Source organism: Lepisosteus oculatus, unplaced genomic scaffold (genome assembly GCF_040954835.1).
Source record: "Lepisosteus oculatus isolate fLepOcu1 unplaced genomic scaffold, fLepOcu1.hap2 HAP2_SCAFFOLD_213, whole genome shotgun sequence".
NCBI lineage: Eukaryota > Metazoa > Chordata > Actinopteri > Semionotiformes > Lepisosteidae > Lepisosteus > Lepisosteus oculatus.
In genome coordinates, this window is record NW_027167753.1 from 60,001 (window position 1) to 85,131 (window position 25,131).

At 42.8% G+C, this 25,131-nt stretch overlaps 9 non-coding genes across 9 annotated transcripts; 5 read left to right on the forward strand and 4 right to left on the reverse strand.

Moving 5' to 3' along the window:
* Window positions 1-594: 594 nt before the first annotated feature.
* On the reverse strand, window positions 595-676 carry trnat-ggu (transfer RNA threonine (anticodon GGU)). The gene has a single exon. It is a non-coding gene; the product is annotated as a tRNA-Thr (tRNA).
* A 379-nt stretch (window positions 677-1,055) lies between these two features.
* trnat-ggu (transfer RNA threonine (anticodon GGU)) lies at window positions 1,056-1,129 on the forward strand. The gene has a single exon. It is a non-coding gene; the product is annotated as a tRNA-Thr (tRNA).
* A 1,163-nt stretch (window positions 1,130-2,292) lies between these two features.
* trnar-acg (transfer RNA arginine (anticodon ACG)) lies at window positions 2,293-2,365 on the forward strand. The gene has a single exon. It is a non-coding gene; the product is annotated as a tRNA-Arg (tRNA).
* Window positions 2,366-4,816: 2,451 nt separating this feature from the next.
* trnar-ucu (transfer RNA arginine (anticodon UCU)) lies at window positions 4,817-4,889 on the forward strand. Its single transcript has one exon. It is a non-coding gene; the product is annotated as a tRNA-Arg (tRNA).
* A 4,659-nt stretch (window positions 4,890-9,548) lies between these two features.
* On the forward strand, window positions 9,549-9,621 carry trnar-ucg (transfer RNA arginine (anticodon UCG)). The gene has a single exon. It is a non-coding gene; the product is annotated as a tRNA-Arg (tRNA).
* An 8,532-nt stretch (window positions 9,622-18,153) lies between these two features.
* On the reverse strand, window positions 18,154-18,235 carry trnas-gcu (transfer RNA serine (anticodon GCU)). Its single transcript has one exon. It is a non-coding gene; the product is annotated as a tRNA-Ser (tRNA).
* Window positions 18,236-18,614: 379 nt separating this feature from the next.
* Window positions 18,615-18,688, forward strand: trnat-agu (transfer RNA threonine (anticodon AGU)). The gene has a single exon. It is a non-coding gene; the product is annotated as a tRNA-Thr (tRNA).
* A 2,203-nt stretch (window positions 18,689-20,891) lies between these two features.
* On the reverse strand, window positions 20,892-20,973 carry trnas-cga (transfer RNA serine (anticodon CGA)). Its single transcript has one exon. It is a non-coding gene; the product is annotated as a tRNA-Ser (tRNA).
* Window positions 20,974-24,110: 3,137 nt separating this feature from the next.
* LOC138227020 (U5 spliceosomal RNA) lies at window positions 24,111-24,227 on the reverse strand. The gene has a single exon (XR_011184809.1). It is a non-coding gene; the product is annotated as a U5 spliceosomal RNA (small nuclear RNA).
* Window positions 24,228-25,131: the final 904 nt, after the last annotated feature.

Below are 25,131 nucleotides of genomic sequence, written 5' to 3' on the forward strand. Positions count from 1 at the left end.
ATTCTGAACAGTGTCTGCATACATGCAGTCAGATAAAGGTGCTGAAAGCTTGAGCTACTCTCAATGTCATGCTGCCTTTCCCCGGAGTAAATCTGTTACATGGAAAGAATGCTTCTCGCAGGTTCAAAAAGGGACCATTGTTAATTGGAGAAATCAATGATTTCGAATGAATTCTGTATGCGTTAAAAGACAGCTATACACAGAAAACATGCAGGACACTGCTCATGAATGATGTTTCCCGAGCCGAAACACAGTGCGTTTTTTCAAGCCATTTGACAAAGCCCACCCACTGAAAACTGCAGCAGATCGTGTAAAGACGTTCAACTTTGTAACTACTGCAGGCACGGGAAGCAGAATAAATTCCTCTTTTCAAACTGTCAAAGGTTTGCTTTCCGAACGCTGCAGGACATCGCACAATCTCTTTTGAACAGGGACAAACGATTTCTTATGGGGCGCAGTAAGTACTGTTACTGTCACTGCTCGATACCGACGTTGGCCCACTATACCATGTTCAGCCACCGCTAGAAAATGTACAGCTCTAGCACCAGAGCAAACAACAGGAGGGCCAACGTCAAACGTGTAAGACATGGAGAGCGATGAGAATGGGATTCGAACCCATGTCTCCAGAGCACAATGGATTACCAGTCCATCGCCTTAACCACTCAGCCACCTTGTCAATGAAACTGGGCTGTCCGGACATGGGATGGCACGCTCCAGATGATCTTTTTCTTTTTTTTCCCTCGTACTCGAGGGTCATTTTCCTGTTCCACATGCAATTTCAACATTTTCCTTAGGAGATGTCAAGCCAGCAAGCCACTGCTGTGGTTCAGTGGCCAGTGTGGAGTTCAGTGGCCCTGTTGTACACAGAAAGCAAATTGAGCTCCTTGGACATCAAAAGTTCCAGATAAAAGCCATTTGTCACCCTTTCTCTTGGTGTTGATATTGCTATTGTATGTAAAGGTGGCAACTTGCTCAGCGAGCAGGCGGAGCACACACCGAATGCAGATGTGTCTGAGTGGTGTGTCCAAGTGGCTGCAAAAGGATAATGCTCCTGGGGCGCCGGGGCTTAGTTGGTTAAAGCGCCTGCCTGGTAAATAGGAGATCCTGGGTTCAAATCCCAGCGGTGCCTTCTTTGTTCTGTTTTCTCAAACAGAACTGGTCCTTACAGACAACCGCCTACGGCTAGACTTGCAAGTATTCATTTCCTGTCTTTAACGCGACTTGTTTTTCTTAAAATGGATGCAACTTGCAAAACATGAAATACAAACCTTGCTAATCAGCGCTGGCGGCTGGCAAAAAAAAAAAGAAGTCAGCAATGTTTTTTTTCTTTAACCTTAACCCTGCTAACGGAGACGAGTTAAACAACCGAGTCTATGCAGCTTAAACGGTCCGCATGTCGGGTTCTTAGCTGAAAGGGTGGTAAATCACGCTCACCCCAGTCCTTAATCTTTTAAAGAGGATACAAAATTGAACCTAGTCGCCACATCACATACATCCTGTTCAATGATAAAAAAGTGACATCTATCCTCGATCCAGAGTAAATCCCACGTTGAGGGCATACTTTTTTCCACTTTACCATGAGTCGGGCTCAGCTGCACAGAGGCGAGAGCAGAGCAATGAGGTCACGGGGACAGGGGAGTCACACGCTGGCGGTTTAAACACGCGGAAGAAAACTGAGGGATCCACAGTATGTGGACCCTCCGTGCGCCATCAGTCCGCACTCCGGACTCTGAATCCTGCCATCCAAGTTAAGATCTCGGCGGAACCTGAGGCGCAGTTCCTTCTTAAAACGTAATCTGGTGAGCATTTCTAGAATCGTACTTGTATAGATGCAGCCTTTAATGTGTTGCTAGGTTAAAATTGATGACTTCTTGAACTTCAGTAGGCAACTGCCCTCTTGATTTCGGATTTAATTTCTTTATTACAGGGGCGCTTTTATGAAGACAGAGTCATGTTCAGGTACTTTTCTTGATGGAGGAAGCATATTTCGGACTCTGTGATCTGCTCACCTGGAAAGGTCTGCTGTACTACTACAAGAGAGAAGTAGAGTCTGGAAGAAGGGAAAATTTTATGATGCTTTGGAAGATAATGTTTTTTTTTTCTTTGAAATCGAAATGAATCAGAATATCAGTGCAAAAGACAGACTCTTGGTTTGGTTTGAGATATGGTTTTAAAACAGACAAAATGTAGAAAACAGGTCTTTCTCACTTTTGGTAAAGAATGGACCGGGGGTAATGTTTTACTAGTTGCAGTGCTGATCTCACTGGGTTACAGTCCTGCAGTGTCACACCGGGGCCAGTGGCGCAATGGATAACGCGTCTGACTACGGATCAGGAGATTGCAGGTTCGACTCCTGCCTGGCTCGGGTCGTTTTTAAACGCATCTGGCTACTCCCTAAGTAGTCTGTGCTACTTACTGCATTGTAATCGTACCCGGTAAGAGATTTCCTTCATGTAAATGAACTGCACCTGACAGCTTTAGAAAAACACCTGGGCTCAGTACGGTGCTGAGAGCTCAGCGTTGCTGTTCTAATTAGCACGCACTGCATCGGCTATGAGCCCGAACCTTTCAATTATTCCGATCATTAAGTCAACACGTAGTCCACATGAACGGTAGAAATATTCTCTTGTCTGTCTCTTGTTTGTATAGAACTGAATGTCCCTGACAATGTTCTGTTAGTTTTAATTGAAGAACGGCATTTGTGTTCAAATATACCAGACAAGTTTATGTAACTGCTCATGCGACACTCAGTTGTAATTAGTCAAGAAATAAAGTCGAACAACAGCTGCGGGTTTGATTCTGAACGTATGAGATTGCAGCGCCTTTTACTTCCATTGACAAATGATAGAGATTCGAAGAGAGATCCTTCAGACCAGCAAGCAAACCCACGGCTATTTCGGTTTTCTATCTAGGCAACGTTGGTGTCTGCAATAGCATACATGAAAGCGTGATGCAATTTCTGTGGCTACATTTGTTGCACGTCATGCACAGTAAGAGTGTTTCTAACACCAAATAAAAAGTCAACAATTAGCGATCACGCCTTCTCCTCAGTTAACCCACTGAAACCCTTGCTGTTAACAGTTCTTTACTGCGTGCTTTACCAGCACCTACATATCGTGTCGGTTCTTTCAGCTTTATTCATTAGGTTTTCAAAGGTATAAGTAGAGCACCAGAGGTGCGAACGCAAAATGTGTGGTTATCTGAAGAATTGATTTCAATGGCAGCGGGTCCAAGCGATTTCGCGTTGTTATAGTACCAGGAAAGGAGAAGCGGCACTTCGCCTCTGCCGTGCAGGCACAAGGCGACGTGCGGCAGACGCCGGAGTCGGCAGGTTTCGAACCTGCGCGGGGAAGCCCCAACGCATTTCGAGCCCATCGCCTTAACCACTCGAGCACGACAAATGCGAACTCACCGCCGCCGTATTCCTCCTATAATCAAACACGGACTGCGAGGTGGCTGCGGAAACCTTTTTAAAGTTGCTCTCCGTTAAAAAAAAATACCTTTCACAAGATTCGTGCCGGCAGACAGACACGCCTCAGAGGGTTTAAGGCTGGCTTCACGTTCAAATGATAAAGTCCCCCAGTCCGGATGTCAAAACGCAACTTTGACAGACAGAAAAAAACATCAACAAACCAAAAATGTGGACAAGGATTTTACAAGCTGCACCACACTGCACTTTCAAAAGCATTTACATTCGTGTTAGACGCAGGAATTGCCTTTGATTTGCGCGCTTACGAACGCCATGGAAAACGAAACAAAACTAAAGCCCTCAGCTCCTGCACTTGATTATAGTCCCGTTACGTGTCGAAGCAGGAATTTACGTCATCCTACCACTGTAACACGGGGAATAGAGGGAAATGAGCACAAGCTACGAATTGTCTCAATCACTCCCTACAGTAGTAAGACGCCTGGAAGCGTGCACCCCCATCATTAATCTTTGCGCATCTGTGCAAGGTAAACTCTGGAGCAGTCTCTGAAACGGCTCAAAGGAAAGACGTGATTGATTCCATGTGCATCTGGGGTTCATTTCTTATTTACATTTAATTCAAGGGAAAGGCTTGGGTCAGTTTCAGACGGCCTCCAACAGCGAGATTCAAGCGCCCCACCTTCAGCCCAATCTGCGCCGCCAGAACGCCAACGGCTCCTCTGGTCTCCGGGGTGCGGTTGTGACCCCGTAACCTAAAGTGTTGGTGGCAGACAAATGGAGACTAACAGGTGATGTCCTAGGACATGACTACATTGTGACACTCGGTGGGGATGGTGACCATTGCTTGGAAAAGAGTGCGAGGCCCCTTTAGAAAAACATTTTGTTAACAGGCATTCTGCCTTAGTCCAAACACCTATAGCTTGCAAAGCGCATGCTATTAGACAGGCACCTCTGCAAGACCTTAAGAGTCTCTTAAACTAGTGATAGTAAGGTGTTCCCAATGGGCGATGTTTGGCTTTCAAATCATCTCTCTGTGGAAGCGCCGAGATGCAGCTGTTTAAGGCTTAGAAGCAGCTGACTGTTTCACTACCTAGCGGATTACTGTCAGTCAGGGAGCTCAGAGGTGAAAAGCCTGTCTGAGAAACAATTCGCCGTCAATCAGTTCAATATGTTCCGTACCAGCTCGGCGCACCTGAGATCATCTTGGTAGCCGTGTAGCTCAGATGAGTGAGAGCGTGTGTGTGTGCACCACCGTGATTGGATGCCGGTCCTTCTCAGGTCACAGTAAACCTTCTGCTGCCTAACTTTCCTAATTTTGGGGATCCCTTTGAAAAAGCAAAGGAAAAAAAAAACTGGCTCTTCATCAGCGTGATCGACCCAACCCAGTGTGTCCCAGTGGCCTAATGGATAAGGCACTGGCCTTCTAAGCCAGGGATTGTGGGTTCGAGTCCCATCTGGGGTGCTCCTGTCCCATTTTGAGCGTACAAATGTCCTTGTGATTTGCAAAGCTGCAACCCCACCTTACTCAGTGAGCGTCTCTGCTTTTCTCTCACATACAGTTGGGAGAAAAACTTTTGTAAACAGCCCTTCGGAATGATGTGGATTTCTGCATGAATGGCTCCTAACATGTGATCTTATCTTTATCTAAGTCATAATAATCAATAAAGAGAGTCTGATTTAACAAACAACACACGCCCAACATTTGACATTGCTGTTTTAACAAAACAGCCTCCGCCATGCTTCCCAGGTGGGATGAGGTTTTGGAGTTGGTATGCAGTGTTTTGTTATCTCCAAACATAACGCTGTGCACATTTACCAACAAGTTCAACTTTTGTCACGTCTGTCCACAGAACATTGTTCCAGGAGTTGCTGTGGAACATCCATGTGGTCTTTAGCAAACTTGAGAGGGGCAGTGGTGGTTTTTTTGGGGGGGAGAGCAGTGGTTTCCTCCATGGTGACCTCGCATGATCACCACTCCTGTTCAGATTTTTTCTTATGGTGGACTCATGAACACAGACGTAAGACAAAGTCAACCACCTGTTCGCTAGATCCCATCCCCACTCAGCTAGTCAAAGATTCCCTCGAAGGACTGGCAGGACCTATAATTAGTATGATGAATGCATCGCTTGCGTCAGGCGTTGTACCTGATCAATTTAAGGTAGCGGTTGTTAGACCGCTCCTTAAGAAGTCAAATTTGGATCCACAAGTTCTTAACAACTACAGGCCTGTCTCAAAGGTCCCATTTCAATCTAAAAGTCTTGGGAGAATAGTTGTTGCCCAACGTCAATCGTATCTGGATTCAAATAATATACTTGAGAAATTTCAGTCTGGTTTCTGAAACTGCATTAACAAGAGTCGTAAATGATATTCTCTTAGCTACTGATGCGGGGAATGCAACAGTGCTTGTGCTTTTAGATCTTAGAGCTGCCTTTGACACGGTTGACCTCTCTGTTTTATTACACAGGCTTGAGTTTGAGGTTGGCTTATCTGGAACCGTCCTTCAGTGGTTTACTTCACATTTTACTCATCGTTTTCATTATGTTCAAATATCTAATAATTGTACTGCTTCATCAATGTCACCAGTTCAATTTGGGGTACCAGAAGATCAGTGCTGGGACCAATATTGCTCTCTCTCTCTACATGCTGCTGATAGGTAGGATAATATGAAAAAATAATATGAACTTTCATTCATATGCTGATGACACTCAAATAAACATTTTGTTTACACCAAACGACAACTCTTCTATTATCAGTTTAGTTAAATGCATTAAGGAAGGAAATACTTGGATGTGTGAAAACTTTTTGTTACTCAACTCTGAGAAAACTGAGGATCTGTTGATCGGAGGCAACAATACTGATAGGACTACTATAACTTCAGCACTTAACTCAGAGGATTTAAACATTTGCCTCAAAGAGACAGCACGTTACCTAGGCGGCATATTAGACACAAGGCTCTTAACAACTTGCATTGTTAAGTGCCTTGGGACAACCTTGTTGTGAAAGGCGCTATATAGAAATACATTGATTTGAATTGAATTGACAATGTAAAATGTTGTGTGTGTTGTTTGTTAAACAAGACTGTCTTTATTTATCAAAAAATAAAAGGAATTTGCTAGGAATGCAAACGTTAGGTTGCGCTTCTTCATGCTGCATCGTCGGCATGAGTGGAGCTTTTTAAACGTCTGTACTTACTGTGCCCCATAAGAAATCGTTTGTCCCCGTTCAAAAGAGATTGTGCGATGTCCTGCAGTGTTCGCAAAGTAAACCTTTGACAGTTTGAAAAGAGGAATTTATTCTGCTTCCTGTGCGTGCAGTAGTTACAAAGTTGAACGTCTTTACACGATTTGCTGCAGTTTTCAGTGGGCGGGCTTTGTCAGATGGCTTGGAAAAACGCACTGTGTTTCGGCTCGGGAAACATCATGAGAAGTGTCCTGCATGTTTTCTGTGTATAGCTGTCTTTTAACGCATACAGAATTCATTCGAAATCATTGATTTCTCCAATTAACAAGGGTCCCTTAAAAGATGAGTCAAAGTAACGTCTAATCGGATTAGTTTCCTTAGAGCTGGTTCAGAGTTTGCTCAAGAGTTTACCTTTCACAGATGCGCAAAGAAGAATGTTGGGGGTGCATGCTTCAAGGTGCCTTACAGCTGTAGGGAGTGATTCGAGATTCGAGACGATTCGTGCCGTGTGCTCGTTCCCATATACCGTACGCCCCGGGGTGCAGTGCTAGGATGACGTAAAATACCGCTCGGGCATGTAACGGCGTTATATGCAAGTGCGGGACGTGAGGGTTTTCGTTTGTTCATTTTGTTTTGTTTTGCTCTGCTTTGCTTTGTTTCTTGGTCAAGAGGCGTAAGGTAAGTCGTAATCCAGGGAGAACACTGGTGGCAAACAGTCCGAGGTGAGAGGCGAGGTCCAAAGTCGAAAAGGCAGAAGGGGAGTCCAATATCCAGAATAAACGAGGTAATGGAAAAAACGCCAGGTAGAGCTCTCAAGGAGTAGACTCAATACCAGCGGGAAGCAGATAAAGATGGTAAAAATAGCACTGCGTACCACACGGTGGAGTGTGTGCAGGTGGGTAAACTCGTGCGGCGGCGTTTGTTAATAATCACCCGCTGCTGGTGCTGTTTAGATTGCTTAAGAGTTGGTCTTAACTGCCTGGCGGTCATGACAAGCTCCTCTTTAAGCTGTGGTTTAGTTTTGCATTCATGTGTTTCTAGAGCAGTTATTTATGGGGGTGGGTGGGTCTTTCACAGAGGCTCAGGACAAATCCCCTGCATGAAAGTCTACTGTGTGCGTTCAAACAGTCACAGGTTAAGAGCCAGGCAGGAGGACAATGGACAGAAGAAGCAACGAACTAAAAATAAAAGAACGAATATGAAAAAGCCACCATCTTTTTCTTTTTGACATTTTCCGACTTTCATGCAAGCCAGGACAAAGTTGCTCGTAGCTACTTGTGGATTCAAATACTCTATCGAGTGCTTTGATGAGTTTTTGCAATTTGATTGTCGTCCTGTCAGCCTGTTTCTGTTTTTTTTTTCAATCTAGTGATGGAAAGTAAGAGGGAAATGATGGAGCAATCAATAACCGCTCCGGAAAAATGGCAGAAAGAAATGGCCCGTCACTAAGGACATTTGTGAAGCAGAGGAGTGACATCACCACAAAGGCGACTTATTCTGCTGATCGTTTTGGTGAATAATGATTGAGGCGTGTTAAGAGAAAGGTAGCTGCGTCAGCATGCTTAGGCTGCAAAGGATAAAGCAAAGGTTTACTCCATGCTGAAAAGAGAAGAAAAGAAGCACAACGTTTCGGCTGTGGAGCCTTCTGCGCCATCTTCTTTAGCAATGGTGATGATGTTTACATTGGAAAAACTGAGACACGCATACTGGAGGGGCTTGAACCACCAACTTTTCAGCACCACAGAGTCTGACAGTCTTTTGTGCGCCCTACATTTGCAGGTTTATGGTCAAAGAAAACAATCACTTGCACTTCTTGCAGCCGGCAATCTTTTTCCACTGACAACCAAGAAATGGATTTCATCTTTCACAAGCTGTATGGATTTCTTCAAAAACAAGTTATTCCAGAAAGGAAATGAATTCTTGCATTAAACTGAACCAAGCTGTACATGTTTGTCTGAAATGAGATATGCGGCACAACAAGACACGGAGAGAGGCACCGCTGGTATTCAGACCCAGGATCGCCTGCTTACTAGGCAGGCACTTTAAGCCACTAGGGAACAGCGCCAGCAGAGCACCGTGCTTTTACAGACACTTGGACACATCTGCGTTCGGTGTGCACTTAATCTGCTCTCTGAGCCCGTTGCCTCCGTCCCATTTAATAGCAGAACTGACGCCAAGAGAAATGATGAGAAATGGCATTTATCGGGCACTTCTCATGTCCAAGGAGCTCAATGCCCTTGACACCTCCCCAAGGCGACAGAGCTGTGCATTCTTTGGCGACAACATTTTTTCTTTTGTTTTATTTCTATACTTATTGATAGAATAAAAACGATATGTCATGTACTGTAAGGGAAATGTCTCTTTTCATGGGGAAAGCTAGCACCAGCAAATGTTGTGTTTAGAAGAAGTGATTTAACATGACACGTGACCTAATTTACCGGAGCAAAAGCTCACCCAGCAAGCCCTGCTTTACTTCTACAGGAGAGAAGTACTGTAGAGTCTGCAAGATGTTCAGCTGGGTAGCTACGTCAGCATGCCTCGGCTGCAAAGGAACAAGTAATAGGTTTATTCCATGCTGAAAAGAGAAGAACGGAAACACAGCGTTTCGGCCGTGAGGTCTTCTCACACCTGAAGAAGCCTCACACCTGTAAAAGGCTCCATGGTTTTCTTTCTTCTCTTTTCAACATGGAATACACCTATTGTCTGCAAGATGTGACAATTTCACGGTGTTTTGGAAGAAAACCTTTTTTCTTTGAATTCAAAATCAATCAGAATTTCAGCACGACACACCAACACTTTTTCTGTTTTAAGGAGATGATATTTTAAACCTGATAAAAATAGTAGGAAACACAAGTTTCTTGCTGTGAAAATTTAGATGGGGAAGTGTACTACTGGTAGCAGTGTAGAGCTCTCTGTGGTGGAATGCAAACACATGTTCTATGGGCCAGTGGCGTAATGGATTACGCGTCTGACTTCGGATCAGAAGATTGTAGGTTCGAGTCCTGCCTGGTTCGTGAGGCTTTTAAACCTCTCAGGTTCCTCGGTAACAGGTTGCCGTCATGTATATGAACTATAGAAAAGCATCTGCCACAACCCGTAAATTAGCACGCAAGTGCGGGCTAGTTAACACAGAACTGTATGGAGATCATCTCCAGCTCCGAGCTCAATTGCAATGAAAAAACATGCAGAACAGAACTGGAGAGCAGCTGAATTTGTGCTCAGTAGGGTGGGGAGGACTCAGCATTGCTATTGTTCTAATTGGCATGAACTGCAGGGGATCTGAATCAGAACACGTCACTTAGTTCAATCATTGTGTCAATATGTAGGCCACGTTAATATAGAATTATTACTTTGTCTGTCTCGTCTTTGTATATAGGTGAATGTCCCTGACAATTTCATGTTAGTTTTTAAGAACGACATTGGTGCTAATATATACATATATAGCATATAAGGAACACGTAAAAGTTTAGTCCATGTTGAAAAGATAAGAAAACCGCCACAACGTTTCATCTCGGAATAAATCTTTACTTGTTGTTTTGCAGCCTACCCATTCTGACCTAACTCCTCCCTTGAAATTGCCTAACAGATAAGGGTACGTAACGGCTCATGCGATGCTCAGTTGCAATTTGTCCCAAAACAAACAAGAACAGCAGCTGAGGGTTTGAGTTTGAACATGCACTGTATTAAAGCAGCTTTTATTTCCATTGATAAATGCTAGATATTCCTACAGAGATTCTCCAGGTAGTAAGCGATTCCTGTTTCTGTTTCTATTTCTGTTTCATATATATATATACAGTATATATACAGTATTGTACTATTATTATATAATTGTTACACTGTGGCTGTGTTGTGTGTGTTAAGCTGCTGTTGCACTGCAATTTCCCTCACGGGATCAATAAAGTATCTATCTATAAGAAGACATTACCAACAACGACCACAAGATGGAGATATTGTCTAGACACTACCAACAACGACCACAAGATGGAGATATTGCCCAAAGAGGCAAGAAGGGCAAAGCCGCGATAAGGTAAAATCATTTTTTGTAAGAGATTGCTGTCAGAATGCACATCCGTATCCCAAACAGAATCTCTAGTAAAATATGATCATTTGTGAAACAGGCAATTGAGTGTCTGCTACAATATGATTGCTACAGATGCAGCCATTCAAAATGCGCGGGCGTACGCTGTACGCAGTCTACCACAAGTTACCGGTAAATACCGCGAGTTACCGGTAAATACCGCTAGCAAAATAATAGTATCCGGAATTTCCGCAAGGTGGAGCTAATAAAGCTCAACTTCTCATGTTTGAGCTGTAGCCATCAAAGTCTTTAATGAAGATATTACTAATAGTATTAATAATAAATGAACTTGGACAAGCTGTAAACTCAAAGTATTGCCCTGGTCCACATTATTTTTTTCATTGCCCGTCTTTGTAAAAGTAACACCACAGCATTTCGCAATCACGCATTTTTTTCCAATCATGCAAAGTACAGTAATTTTTGAGAATCGATTCACCATGCCTTTCACATGCTCATAAAAGAGGTTGATTTAGGAACATAAACATATTACCGTATGCAAACTGTACTGTATACAGTTTGTATATGTATATGTATATGTATATTTAATGTCTTAACTGTGCCCGTTTAAGTATTGAATATTTATATGGAATTTTACCACTGAAGGGAAATCTTAGTGCCTGAGCATAAAAAGAATAGGAGCATACTGGAACACGTGTGAAGGCCATAAACGATATTAATTTTGGAACATAAACATACAGTATATGGCTGGTCTCGGTACTTTAAAGAAAACATACACGAAACATGGTTTCATTATGACCAGAATCGGTCTTGAGATATTTTTAACTTGATTTACAGTATTTGAGAGGTATGTCTTGACACCGATACTACGTAAATACTCCTCACGTATATGTTTCTAGGTTTATATTATGCATTTCATACGGTCAAATTGCTTTTGAGCAACTGATAAGAAGCGCGAAACGGTATGCCCAGGGCGTTTTAGTTTTCGTTTTGTTTTAATGCAGTGCAGTGGATTGATTAGAGATATCAAGTACATACAAGTCATTTTTTAAATGTTGTAGTTCGTCTTGTAAAAATGTTACGAGTACATCATCTGTCAACAATTACACAGGTTCTGTTTCCATATTGCGGTTTTTGGTTACGTAATATTATTTTCTAATTTCACGTTGTGAATATATGATTTGGGCAAACAGAGCCGCAAAGAAGTACATTATGGGTTGTTGTTGTTTTTTTGCAGTTTTATCTAAAATAAGCGATGCTTAAACCTTTGTCTGATTCTTGTGAAACTATCCACACGACAGTTACCTAGGAGTTGACTTCAGTGATGTCACTGATGGGATGTTTCTAAAAATCCATCCTCTGTAAAACATCTTCTCTAGTTGTTCTGCATATGTATTCGCTAATGAAGCTGTGTTTTTCTGAGCCTGGTTCTCTACATTTCTGTATGAACCAGCTTAGAGGGCTAAAGACAGCTTGTGTTTAAATTGAGTGTAAGGTAATTTATGCTTCTAAAGTCATGGTCAGCATTTATTATTGTACTGTGCTGTAAACTTCTTCTGTGCCTAATTACATTATTTTATAGTCGATAATGTTTCTGTAGTGCTTTTTCAGCCCTCAGCATGTGTCTGCGCTGGTGGTGCTGTGGGTTAGGTTCCTGACTCCTATGTCACATGGTCTGTGGTTGAATCTCATGGAACTATGACTTTAATTTTTAACAAACATTTCTTTGAAAAAATGAAACATTTCCCTTGGTCAGAGATTAAATAAAACCTCACTCGCATCAAAACAAATTTATATTTCTAAATATCACAACATGATCGAATTTACGTCTTTTTAATAACAATGAATAGTCACCTATGCGTTACAAAATAAACATTTATATTGATTTGAATTGCGTTTTGATTTAAATCGTAAACGCGTGTTTAAATATATGTGTTTAAAGGCGATATACTGTATAAAAGCGCTGATTCTTATGGAATGTGTTCGGCCGGGGATTCAAAAAAAATATTTTTTTTAATCGCGTATCTAAGGAAAATTGCAGTATAACTTTGTTCATGCACAAACAGTGGCATGTTACATTATAATTTGGGTGTCTCCTCTTGCCAGAAAGCTCTAAATTGCATTTTGAGTGCGGTTTTTGACTTTTTCTAAATTGCAACCCATAAATAAAGCTGATACAGTTTAGACTTACTGTATTCTAAACTGTATTACAACATCACATTGGACAATGCAACGTAAATTGCAAAAATGCACTTGGAATCTATCCTAGCCCTACTATGAAAATTATTTAAACTGCGACACTTATCATTCATCTTTAAATAAACTTTATTTTATATAGCGTTTTAAGCGAATAGGTAATTAGATTGCTCATAAACCTAATCGCTTTTTCTACATAAACACAGCGTGATTGCTCTCTGAAAATGGTTTTTTCTTTATATTTAGGCACAGATTTCAACTATAGATCGTATTATTATGAACTTTCTTGGAAAAATGTCTTTTATGTAAACCATGTTTGCTATTAATTCATTTAGGGCTAAAATACGTTCATTGTCTTCCAATCGAGTCGAGTTGACATTGGAAGCTTGCCACGCCCGGACTGTTACACCAACGCATTAGCATGTTGAAGCGATTTCATTGAGGAGGCCATCTACTAGTTAACACTGTACTTCCTACTTTGAAAATACCTGTGAAATTGGTTTAATTCGTCACAGCCAGCACTCCGGCAGAGAGGGGGGTTGTACTCGTTAATGTCTGATGACATACAAGTGGAAAGATTACAGATTTTAACCGTCTTTTTTCTGAACCAGGGAAAATCTGATCATGTTTCTCTATAACAATAATAAAAAACTTTATTTTAAATTATTTTACATATCCCGCTTGCACATCGCATGACTTTAATAAATCTATTCTTTATTAATACTAAATAAATAATACTAAAAATACTTCAGCAAATAGGTCACTTGATTTTTGGAATAATTCCAAATAGCACAATGATCCACTGGCATCCCTGAAGTCTGTTTAGTGCATAATCTTCCAAATACAATCACTAAGCAATTATAAGAATTATACCATCCTACTTCTTTGTGATATCCTGTAAAAACTAAACCTATTTTTATAAGGCTTTTACTCAAAAGATTTCCAAACACACAAAGCATTTGTGAAGTACTATAGTATTTCTAAAGGTTGCTGGTACAACATCAATCATTAAAGCTTAACAATAAAGTTTAGATTGCTGACTATGGACTAACTACATTAACTAACTGCAATGCAACACTATACATTTTACAAGAATATCTGGTTGAATTCTTGCATTTGTAGCCAATTTAATGCGAGAGAAATAAGCCAATTTAATTATTTCACAAAAAATAATGTGATATAAAATGGATGTTTTTAACTTTATTGTAGTGTTTTAGAAACTAATATGTCTTCAAAAATGGTTGTTTTTCACTCCTAGGAATGAAAGCTGTTGTTATATAATGTTTATTTTCAAATTTTGAAAAATCAAAGGATTCTAGCTTTCTCCCCTTTCAGGCATCGGACACAGAGAACCTCATGGTTTTCCTAAAAATCATTTTTTATGTTCCCTGGTGTTCCAAACTTAGTTTTAATCAATTTTAATTTGTTATTATGTTAAAAACAGGGTAATAAATTTCTAATTGGACTATAAATAATGTCATATTGTCTGCTATAAAACTGATGTTTTCAACTCTATTGTAGAGATTCTAGAATCAACTAATAGAGAATTGAAATAAAAAAGGGCATAAGAAAACATTACCAACAACGACCACAAGATGGAGATATTGTCTAGACATTACCAACAACGACCACAAGATGGAGATATTGTCCAAAGAGGCAAGAAGGGCAAAGCTGCGATAAGGTAAAATCATTTTTTGAAAGAGATTGCTGTCAGAATGCACAACTGAATCCCAAACAGAATCTCTAGTCAAATATGATCATTTGTGAAACAGGCAAATGAGTTTCTCAGGTGCCCATTGCTCATTTTCAGACACATTTATGCAATACTTTCACCATGCGTTGAGCAATAGGGATTAAAGATACCAGAGGTAAGGTTTAAAAGTGATTCTGAGGTGCAACACATCAGCGATACAGCTAGGCATCTGAAATGCGGGGTTTGAGAGCCCTTCAGGGAACACCGTACCCTAAAGGTACCAGAAGTCCACTAGTATAAGCATTAAGTCACTGTCACCCCTGTTACAATGTGATTGCTACATATCTTCATTTCTTTGGTTTTTAAGGAGTAAGAGTGCAGGGGGTCTAAATCTGCGATCCAGTGTGTTGAAGTATTTCACAACACTACCTGTAGCCCGTATGGAAATAAATACTAATTCTGATTATTGCCCTGGGCATGTACCAATAAATCACTGAGCATATATCACTGTGTTGAAGCTAGAGACCTGTATGTAATATTATGGTGCTAAAATGTCATTTTCACATATATTAATGTAATAAATGATTGCTTATGCTTAATAAACAAATCTAATTAAAATAAAAACTTAAGTTTTGTATTTGTCTTGTACCATAGAACATGATTTTCTTTGTATTTCAAGCCCACAAAGTGTCCAAATGATGCACGACATGATATAAGGAAGATTATCACATGAAAAATCGGTATTATCTTTCTCATGAAAATGCATTCCTTTCATTACCTTTTAATTTTTAAAATGAACTCAAGTTGTGTATAATGTAATAATTTAAGTAGAATAGATTCTAATAATATAATGATCCAGTGTGTTGCACTACTTCACTGCTTCACTGTTCTATGCCGTCTGGAAATAAATCCTCAGACTGCTTACTGCCCTGGGCTTGTACCAATAAATTACAGGAGCACATCTATATATCACTGCGTTGAAGCAGGAGACACACAATCACTGCAAACACATCCTAAATACAGTGTTCCAGCACCTTTGACCTCATCCAGAACGTATCATTTCTTGAAAGGGATTGCTGTCTGAATGCACATCTGAATCCCAAACAGAATCTCTAGTAAAATACGATCATTTGTGAAACAGGCAAATGACTGTCTCAGGGGCCCATTCCTCATTCTCAAGACACATGTATGCAGTACGTACACCATGCATTGAGCAAAAGGGATCAAAGACACCACAGGTAAGGTTAGAATTCATTCTGACTATATTCTAAAATATTGGACTCATATTCTTATGATGGCAGACATGATGCTGCGTTTAAAACCGGGGTTAATGGACATTATATGACTGTCAATTCTGTTTTGTTTTGGAGACACTTGGCTGCCTATATGGTACAGTGCAGCGTGAAGGAAACATTTTCCAAAACTGTGTCAGCTCAAAAGTTGTAAGAGAACCTCTCCAGCTGCTTTAACTCTCTTCATTTTTGTCATTTAATTGTCTGTCGGCACTATGTGGCAGCGTTGCATGACAACCCATCTCACCACGGAAAGGAACCTAACAGCTTTGGTAAGAGAGGAGAAAAGGACCTGGCCAGTAAGGGGCTCGAACCCACGACTTTGACGTTATTAGCACCATGCTCTAACCAACTGAGCTAACCGGCCTCACGACAGTGGTCCTCTCTGTGCAGCGCCTTTTACTTCCATTGACAAATGATAGCAATTCGAAGAGAGATCCTTCAGACCAGCAAGCAAACCCACGGCTATTTCGGTTTTCTATCTAGGCAACGTTGGTGTCTGCAATAGCATACATGAAAGCGTGATGCAATTTCTGTGGCTACATTTGTTGCACGTCATGCACAGTAAGAGTGTTTCTAACACCAAATAAAAAGTCAACAATTAGCGATCACGCCTTCTCCTCAGTTAACCCACTGAAACCCTTGCTGTTAACAGTTCTTTACTGCGTGCTTTAAGAACACCTACATAATGTGTCAGTTCTTTCAGCTTTATTCATTAGGTTTTCAAAGGCATAAGTAGAGCACCAGAGGCGCGAACGTAAGATGTGTGGTTATCTGAAGAACTCATTTCCATGGCAGCAGGGCCAAGTGATTCAGCGTATTTATAGTACCAGGAATGGAGAAGCGGCACTTCGCCTTTGCCGGGGAGGCACAAGGATACGTGTGGCAGACGCCATAGTCGGCAGGATTCAAACCTGTGCAGGGAGTTCGCAACGGATTTCAAGTCCATCGCCTTAAACACACGGCCACGACTACAGCAAGCTCACCCCCGCCGCATTCCTCCTATAATCTAACACAGAGTGCGAGGTGGCTGCGGAAACTTTTTCAAAGTCGCTCTCCGTTAAAAAAAAATAAATACCTTTGACAAAATACGTGCCGGCAGACAGACATGCCTCAGAGGGTTTAAGGCTGGCTTCACGTTCAAATGATAAAGTCTCCCCGTCCGGATGTCAAAATGGAACTTTGGCAGACAGAAAAAACATCAACAAACCACAAATGTGGACAAGGATTTTACAAGCTGCACCACACTGCACTTTCCAAAGCATTTACATTCCTGTTAGACGCAGGAATTGCCTTTGATTTGCGCGCTTACGAACGCCATGGAAAACGAAACAAAACTAAAGCCCTCAGCTCCTGCACTTGATTATAATGCCGTTACGTGTCGAAGCAGGAATTTATGTCATCCTACCACTGCAATACGGGGAATAGAGGGAAATGAGCACACGCTACGTATGTCTCAATCACTCCCTAGAGTCGTAAGGCGCATTGAAGGGTGCACCCCCATCATTAATCGTTGTGCCTCTGTGAAAGGAAAGCTCTTGAGCAGTCTTTGAAACAGCTCGGATGAAACACTTGATTGCTTCCATGTGCATCTGGAGCCCATTTCTTATTTTCACTTCACGCCGCCCAAAGCATTTCTAAAACAGGAGATTCGTGTTTGGGAATGCGCCCTGCCCTACGAATAAAACAGGTCTACGGGTCTGAAACCTGCTCCACGGAAAACAGTTCTGTTGCGCTTTTGATCAAAGGGAGATTCGCTGTTCTTACTTTTTGATGACATAACACCCAAAGGGGCTTCTTTGGAGCTGGATTCCAACCAGCATCCTAAAGTTTCTTGGCGGTATCCTTTACAGTCCTCTGTTCGGTCGACAAGGGACAGAAGGGGGCAGCTTTCCTCACACACACAGTGCAATGTACTGTAGTGTTCCCGTTCATTGAATTCGCAGTTCTGCATCAGACCTCTAACTCGTTTCCTTAGCTTGGATTTAAGCCATGAAGCAGGCTTCTAGTCTATAAACGTCTAGAGAAATCACAAACTATTTGAGAGGCCATCATCCCAGGGGAACTGACAAAGTCTATCCCTAAACACCTAGCGCAATCTCTCGAGAGACTGTCAAAAATCGCTTTCTCCGTTTGCGTTGCAAGTAAGTGAAAACGCGGTCTCAAACCAGAGCCACTTGGCAGCAGCGGCACGTAAATACTGTTACTGTCACTGCTCGATACTGACGTTAGCCTACTATACCATGTTCAGCCACCACTAGGAAATGTACGGCTCTAGTACTGGAGCAAACAACAGGAGGGCCAAAGGCACACAGGCACACATGGAGAGTGACGAGAATGGGACTCGAACCCATGCGTGCAGAGTACAATGGATTAGCAGTCCATCGCCTTAACCACTCGGCCACCTCGTCTAGGAAACTGGGCTGTCCAGACATGGGTTGCAGCGCTCCAGATGATCTTTTTCTTTTTTTTCCCTCGTACTCGAGGGTCATTTTCCTGTTCCACATGCGATTTCAACATTTTCCTTGGGAGATGTCAAGCCAGCAAGCCACTGCTGTGGTTCAGTGGCCAGTGTGGAGTTCAGTGGCCCTGTTGTACACAGAATGCACATTGAGCTCCTTGGACATGAAAAGTTCCAGATAAAAGCCATTTGTCATCCTTTCTCTTGGTGTCGATGTTGCTATTGTATGTAAAGGTGGCAACTTGCTCAGCGAACAGGCGGAGCACACACCGAATGCAGATGTGTCTGAGTGGTGTGTCCAAGTGGCTGCAAAACGACAGCACTCCCAGGGCGCCGTGGCTTAGTTGGTTAAAGCGCCTGTCTAGTAAACAGGAGATCCTGGGTCCGAATCCCAGCGGTGCCTTTTTTGTTCTGTGTTCTCGAACAGAACTGGTCATTATGGACAACCGCCTACAGCTAGACCTAATTAAATGCAAGTATTCATTTCCTGTCTTTAACGCGACTTGTTTTTCTTAAAATGGATGCAACTTGCAAAACATGAAATACAAACCTTGCTAATCAGTGCTAGCGGCTGGCAAAAAAAAAAAGAAGTCAGCAATGTTTTTTTTCTTTAACCTTAACCCTGCTAATGGAGAAGAGTTAAACAACCGAGTCTATGCAGCTTAAACGGTGCGCACGTCGGGTTCATAGCTGAAAGGGTGGTAAATCACGCTCACCCCAGTTCTTAATCTTTTAAAGAGGATACAAAATTGAACCTAGTCGCCACATCACATACATCCTGTTCAATGATAAAAAGGTAACATCTATCCTTGCTCCAGAGTAAATCTCACGTTGAAGGCATCTTTTTTTTCACTTTACCGTGAATCGGGCTCGGCTGCACAGAGGAGAGAGCAGAGCAATGAGGTCACTGGGACAGGGGAGTCACATGCTGGCGGTTTGAATACGCGGAAGATCACTGAGGGATCCACAGTATATGGACCCTCCGTGCGCCATCAGTCCGCACTCCGGACTCTGAATCCTGCCATCCGAGTTAAGATCTCGGCGGAACCTGAGGCGCAGTTCCTTCTTAAAACGTAATCTGGTGAGCATTTCTAGAATCGTACTTGTATAGATGCAGCCTTTAATGTGTTGCTAGGTTAAAATTGATGACTTCTTGTATTTCAGTAGGTAACTGCCCTCTTGATTTCAGATTCAATTTCTTTATTACAGGGGCGCTTTTATGAAGACAGAGTCATGTTCAGGTACTTTGCTTGATGGAGGAAGCATATTTCGGACTCTGTGATCTGCTCACCTGGAAAGGTCTGCTGTACTACTAAAAGAGAGAAGTAGAGTCTGGAAGAAGGGACAATTTTATGATGCTTTGGAAGGTAGGTTTTTTTTTCTTTGAAATCGAAATGAATCAGAATATCAGTGCAAAAGACAAACTCTTGGTTTGGTTTAAAGAAATATGGTTTTAAAACAGACAAAATGTAGAAAACAGGTGTTTCTCACTTTTGGAAAAGAATGGACCGGGGGTAATAGTTTACTAGTTGCAGTGCTGAGCTCACCGGGTTGCAGTCCTGCAATGTCACACGACGGCCAGTGGCGCAATAGATAACGCGTTTGACTACGAATCAGGAGATTGTAAGTTTGACTCCTGCCTGGGTCGGGTCGTTTTTAAACGCATCGGGCTACTCCCCTAAGTAGTCTGTGCTACTTACTGCATTGTAATCGTACTCAGTAAGAGATTTCCTTCATGTAAATGAACTGCACCTGACAGCTTTAGGAAATCACCTGGGCTCAGTACGGTGCTGAGAGCTCAGCGTTGCTGTTGTTCTAATTAGCACGCACTGCATCGGCTATGAACCCGAACTTTTCAATTATTCCGATCATTAAGTCAACACGTAGTCCACATGAAAGGTAGAAATATTCTCTTGTCTGTCTCTTGTTTGTATAGAACTGAATGTCCCTGACAATGTACTGTTAGTTTTAATTGAAGAACGGCATTTGTGTTCAAATATACCAGACAAGTTTATGTAACTGCTCTTGCGACACTAAGTTGTAATTAGTCAAGAAATAAAGTCGAACAACAGCTGCGGGTTTAATTCTGAACGTATGAGATTGCAGCGCCTTTTACTTCCATTGACAAATGATAGAGATTTGAAGAGAGATCCTTCAGACCAGCAAGCAAACCCACGGCTATTTCGGTTTTCTATCTAGGCAACGTTGGTGTCTGCAATAGCATACATGAAAGCGTGATGCAATTTCTGTGGCTACATTTGTTCCAAGTCATGCACAGTAAGAATGTTTCTAACACCAAATACAATGTCAACAATTAGCGATCACGCCTTCTCCTCAGTTAACCCACTGAAACCCTTGCTGTTAACAGTTCTTTAATGCGTGCTTTACGAGCACCTATATATTGTGTCGGTTCTTTCAGTTTTATTCATTAGGTTTTCAAAGGCATAAGTACAACACCAGAGGTGCAAACGCAAGATGTGTGGTTATCTGAAGAACTCATTTCCATGGCAGCGGGGCCAAGCGATTTAGCGTTTTTATAGTACCAGGAAAGGAGAAGCGGCACTTCGCCTTTGCCGCGCAGGCATAAGGAGACGTGCGGCAGACGCCATAGTCGGCAGGATTCAAACCTGCGCGGGGAGTCCCCAACGGATTTCGAGTCCATCGCCTTAACCACTCGGCCACGACTACAGCGAGTTCGCCATCGCCGCATTCCTCCTTTAATCTAACACGGAGTGCGACGTGGCTGCGGAAACCTTTTCAAAGTCGCTCTCCGTTAAAAAAAAAATAAATACCTTTGACAAAATACGTGCCGGCAGACAGACACGCCTCAGAGGGTTTAAGGCTGGCTTCACGTTCAAATGATAAAGTCTCCCCGTCCGGATGTCAAAATGCAGTTTTGGCAGACAAAAAAAACAGCAACAAACCACAAATGTGGATAAGGATTTTACAAGCTGCACCACACTGCACTTTCAAAAGCATTTACATTCCTGTTAGACACAGGAATTGCCTTTGATTTGCGTGCTTACAAACGCCATGGAAAACGAAACAAAACTAAAGCCCTCAGCTCTTGCACTTGATTATAATGCCATTACGTGTCGAAGCAGGAATTTACGTCATCCTACCACTGCAACACGGGAAATAGAGGGAAATTAGCACACGCTACGAATCGTCTCAATCACTCCCTAGAGTCGTAAGGCGCATTGAAGGGTGCACCCCCATCATTAATCGTTGTGCCTCTGTGAAAGGAAAGCTCTTGAGCAGTCTTTGAAACAGCTCGGATGAAACACTTGATTGCTTCCATGTGCATCTGGAGTCCATTTCTTATTTTCACTTCACGCCGCCCAAAGCATTTCTAAAACAGGAGATTCGCATTTGGGAATGCGCCCTGCCCTACAAATAAAACAGGTCTACGGGTCTGAAACCTGCTCCACGGAAAACAGCTCTGTTGCGCATTTGATCAAAGGGAGAGTCGCTGTTCTTACTTTTTGATGACATAACACCCAAAGGGGCTTCTTTGGAGCTGTATTCCAACCAGCATCCTAAAGTTTCTTGGCGGTATCCTTTACAGTCCTCTGTTCGGTCGACAAGGACAGAAGGGGGCAGCTTTCCTCACACATACAGTGCAATGTACTGTACTGTTCCCGTTCATTGAATTCGCAGTTCTGCATCAGACCTCTAACTCGTTACATTAGCTTGGATTTAAGCCACGAAGCAGGCTTCTACTGTATAAACGTCTAGAGGAATCACAAACTATTTGAGAGGCCATCATCCCAGGGGGAACTAACAAAGTCTATCCCTAAACACCTAGTGCAGTCTCTCGAGAGACTGTCAAAAATCGCTTTCTCCGTTTGCGTTGCAAGTAAGTGAAAACGCGGTATCAACCCAGAGCCACTTGGCAGCACGGGCATGTAAATACTGTTACTGTCACTGCTCGATACCGACGTTAGGCTACTATACCATGTTCAGCCACCGCTAGAAAATGTACGGCTCTAGTACCGGAGCAAAGAACAGGAGGGCCAACACCGAACGGGCACGAGTGTCAGACAAGGAGAGCGACAAGGATGGGACTCGACCCCATGTGTGCAGAGCACAATGGATTAGCAGTCCATCGCCTTAACCACTCGGCCACCTCGTCAACAAAACTGGGCTGTCCTGACATGGGTTGGCGCACTCCAGTTGATCTTTTTCTTTTTTTTCCCTCATACTCGAGGGTCATTTTCCTGTTCCACATGCGATTTCAACATTTTCCTTGGGAGATGTCAAGCCAGCAAGCCACTACTGTGGTTCAGTGGCCAGTGTGGAGTTCAGTGGCCCTGTTGTACACAGAAAGCACATTGAGCTCCTTGGACATGAAAAGTTCCAGATAAAAGCCATTTGTCATCCTTTCTCTTGGTGTCGATGTTGCTATTGTATGTAAAGGTGGCAACTTGCTCAGCGAGCAGGCGGAGCACACACCGAATGCAGATGTGTCTGAGTGGTGTGTCCAAGTGGCTGCAAAAAGACAGCACTCCCAGGGCGCCGTGGCTTAGTTGGTTAAAGTGCCTGTTTAGTAAACAAGAGATCCTGGGTCTGAATCCCAGTGGTGCCTTTTTTTGTTCTGTGTTCTCGAACAGAACTGGTCATTATGGACAACCGCATACGTCTAGACTTAATTAAATGCAAGTATTCATTTCCTGTCTTGAACGACTTGTTTTTCTTAAAATGGATGCAACTTGCAAAATATGAAATACAAACCTCGCTAATCAGCGCTCGCGGCTGGCAAAAAAAAAAGAAGTCAGCAATGTTTTTTTCTTTAACCTTAAGCCTGCTAATGGAGAAGAACCTAGTCGCCATATCACATACATCCGTTTCAACGATAAGAAGGTAACAACTATCCTCACTCCAGTGTAAATCTCACGTTGAGGGCATATTTTTTTCCACTTTACCATGAGTCGGGCACAGCTGCACAGAGGCGAGAGCAGAGCAATGAGGTCACGGGGACAGGGGAGTCACACGCTGGCGGTTTGAACACGCGGAAGATCACTGAGGGATCCACAGTATGTGGACCCTCCGTGCGCCATCATTCCACACTCCAGACTCTGAATCCTGCCATCCGAGTTAAGATCTCGGCGGAACCTGAGGCGCAGTTCTTTCTTAAAACGTAATCTGGTGAGCATTTCTAGAATCGTACTTGTATAGATGCAGCCTTTAATGTGTTGCTAGGTTAAAATTTATGACTTCTTGAACTTCAGTAGGCAACTGCCCTCTTGATTTCGGATTTAATTTCTTTATTACAGGGGCGCTTTTATGATGACAGAGTCATGTTCAGGTACTTTGCTTGATGGAGGAAGCTCATTTCGGACTCTGTGATCTGCTCACCTGGAAAGGTCTGCTGTACTACTACAAGAGAGAAGTAGAGTCTGGAGGAAGGGACAATTTTATGATGCTTTGGAAGGTAATGTTTTTTTTTCTTTGAAATCGAAATGAATCAGAATATCAGTGCAAAAGACAAACTCTTGGTTTGGTTTAAAGAGATATGATTTTAAAACAGACAAAATGTAGAAAACAGGTGTTTCTCACTTTTGGAAAAGAATGGACCGGGGGTAATATTTTACTAGTTGCAGTGCTAAGCTCACTGGGTTACAGTCCTGCAATGTCACACCAGGGTCAGTGGTGCAATGGATAATGTGTCTGACTATGGATTAGGAGTTTGGAGGTTCAACTCCTGCCTGGCGCTGGTTGTTTTTAAACACATCAGCCTACTCCCTAAGTAGCCTGTGCTACTTACTGCATTGTAAGAGCGATTGTGAGCGGTTTTGTTTTCTCTCTTTGACCAGCCCAGCTGCGCCCCACCCGAAGGCAGGGAAGCACAAAAATTGTATGGAACTCATTCATGCTCCTCTCCATGGAAATCTTTAGTAAAAGGCAAAAGATTTGTACGAGATGAAGAGAAACCAGAGTGCGTGGCTGGACAGCTGCAGGAGCCCAGGCCGCCTTCAAGCCCTCTGCCCTGCCGGTCGTGGTTGGCAATGCACCTGGCCTTACAAACGAGCCAGTGGGGCCCGTTCAGCTCCGGGCTCATCGCCTGCGGCTCTCGGCTTACCTGGCAGGGGAGATACCTTGATCAGCCTGTAGTTGGTGTAGTTGGATTGTTTTCTTGTTTTCTGGAAGCAGTGTTTGTTTTGCAGTTTGAGATGGCAACCTTTGGATCCCGCAAGAATGCTGTACGTTTTGAGCTTTTGGATGACCTCTTCATGGATCGTATGCAGTTAGGCAGAAAAGTGTTACAGAAGGAACTTGGCTTTGAACCTCGGCACTTGGATTTCATCTTCGCTCTCCCAGGTCAGAAAGCATTTGAGGTTGTTTTTGCTACCTAATCTCTGTTTGAACAATGTGTGGATGTGTTTGAGGCAAAAAGAGGGAAAGTTCCTGCCTTTGAGAAGATCAACTTGCAGCCTCTGACACAGAGAGAGAGGAAAACGGTGCATGTTGTTATGTTCTCGGAAATGGCAAAGACGGAGGACATTCACACCTGGCTTAAGCAGTACTGCACAGTCCACCATGGAACTGAGGTTAGAGATGTTGACGGTATAAAAACAGGAGCAAGGAAATTCGAGGTTCGCTTGCTACCGGACAATGTAAATGGAGGCTTAAGGCACCTGCCCTCTACAATCCGGCTGGGCGCCTGCAATGGCTATGTTTTTTATGTGGGACAACCAAAGGTGCGTCGGCGCTGTGGTGCTGTGGGACACCTGGCATCGTCCTGCACTGTGAAATGCTGCAAGACCTGTGGCAAACAGGGACATTTAGCCTCTGACTGTTCAATGCTGCCAAAGTGCAATTTATGTGGCTCGGAAGGACACGTTT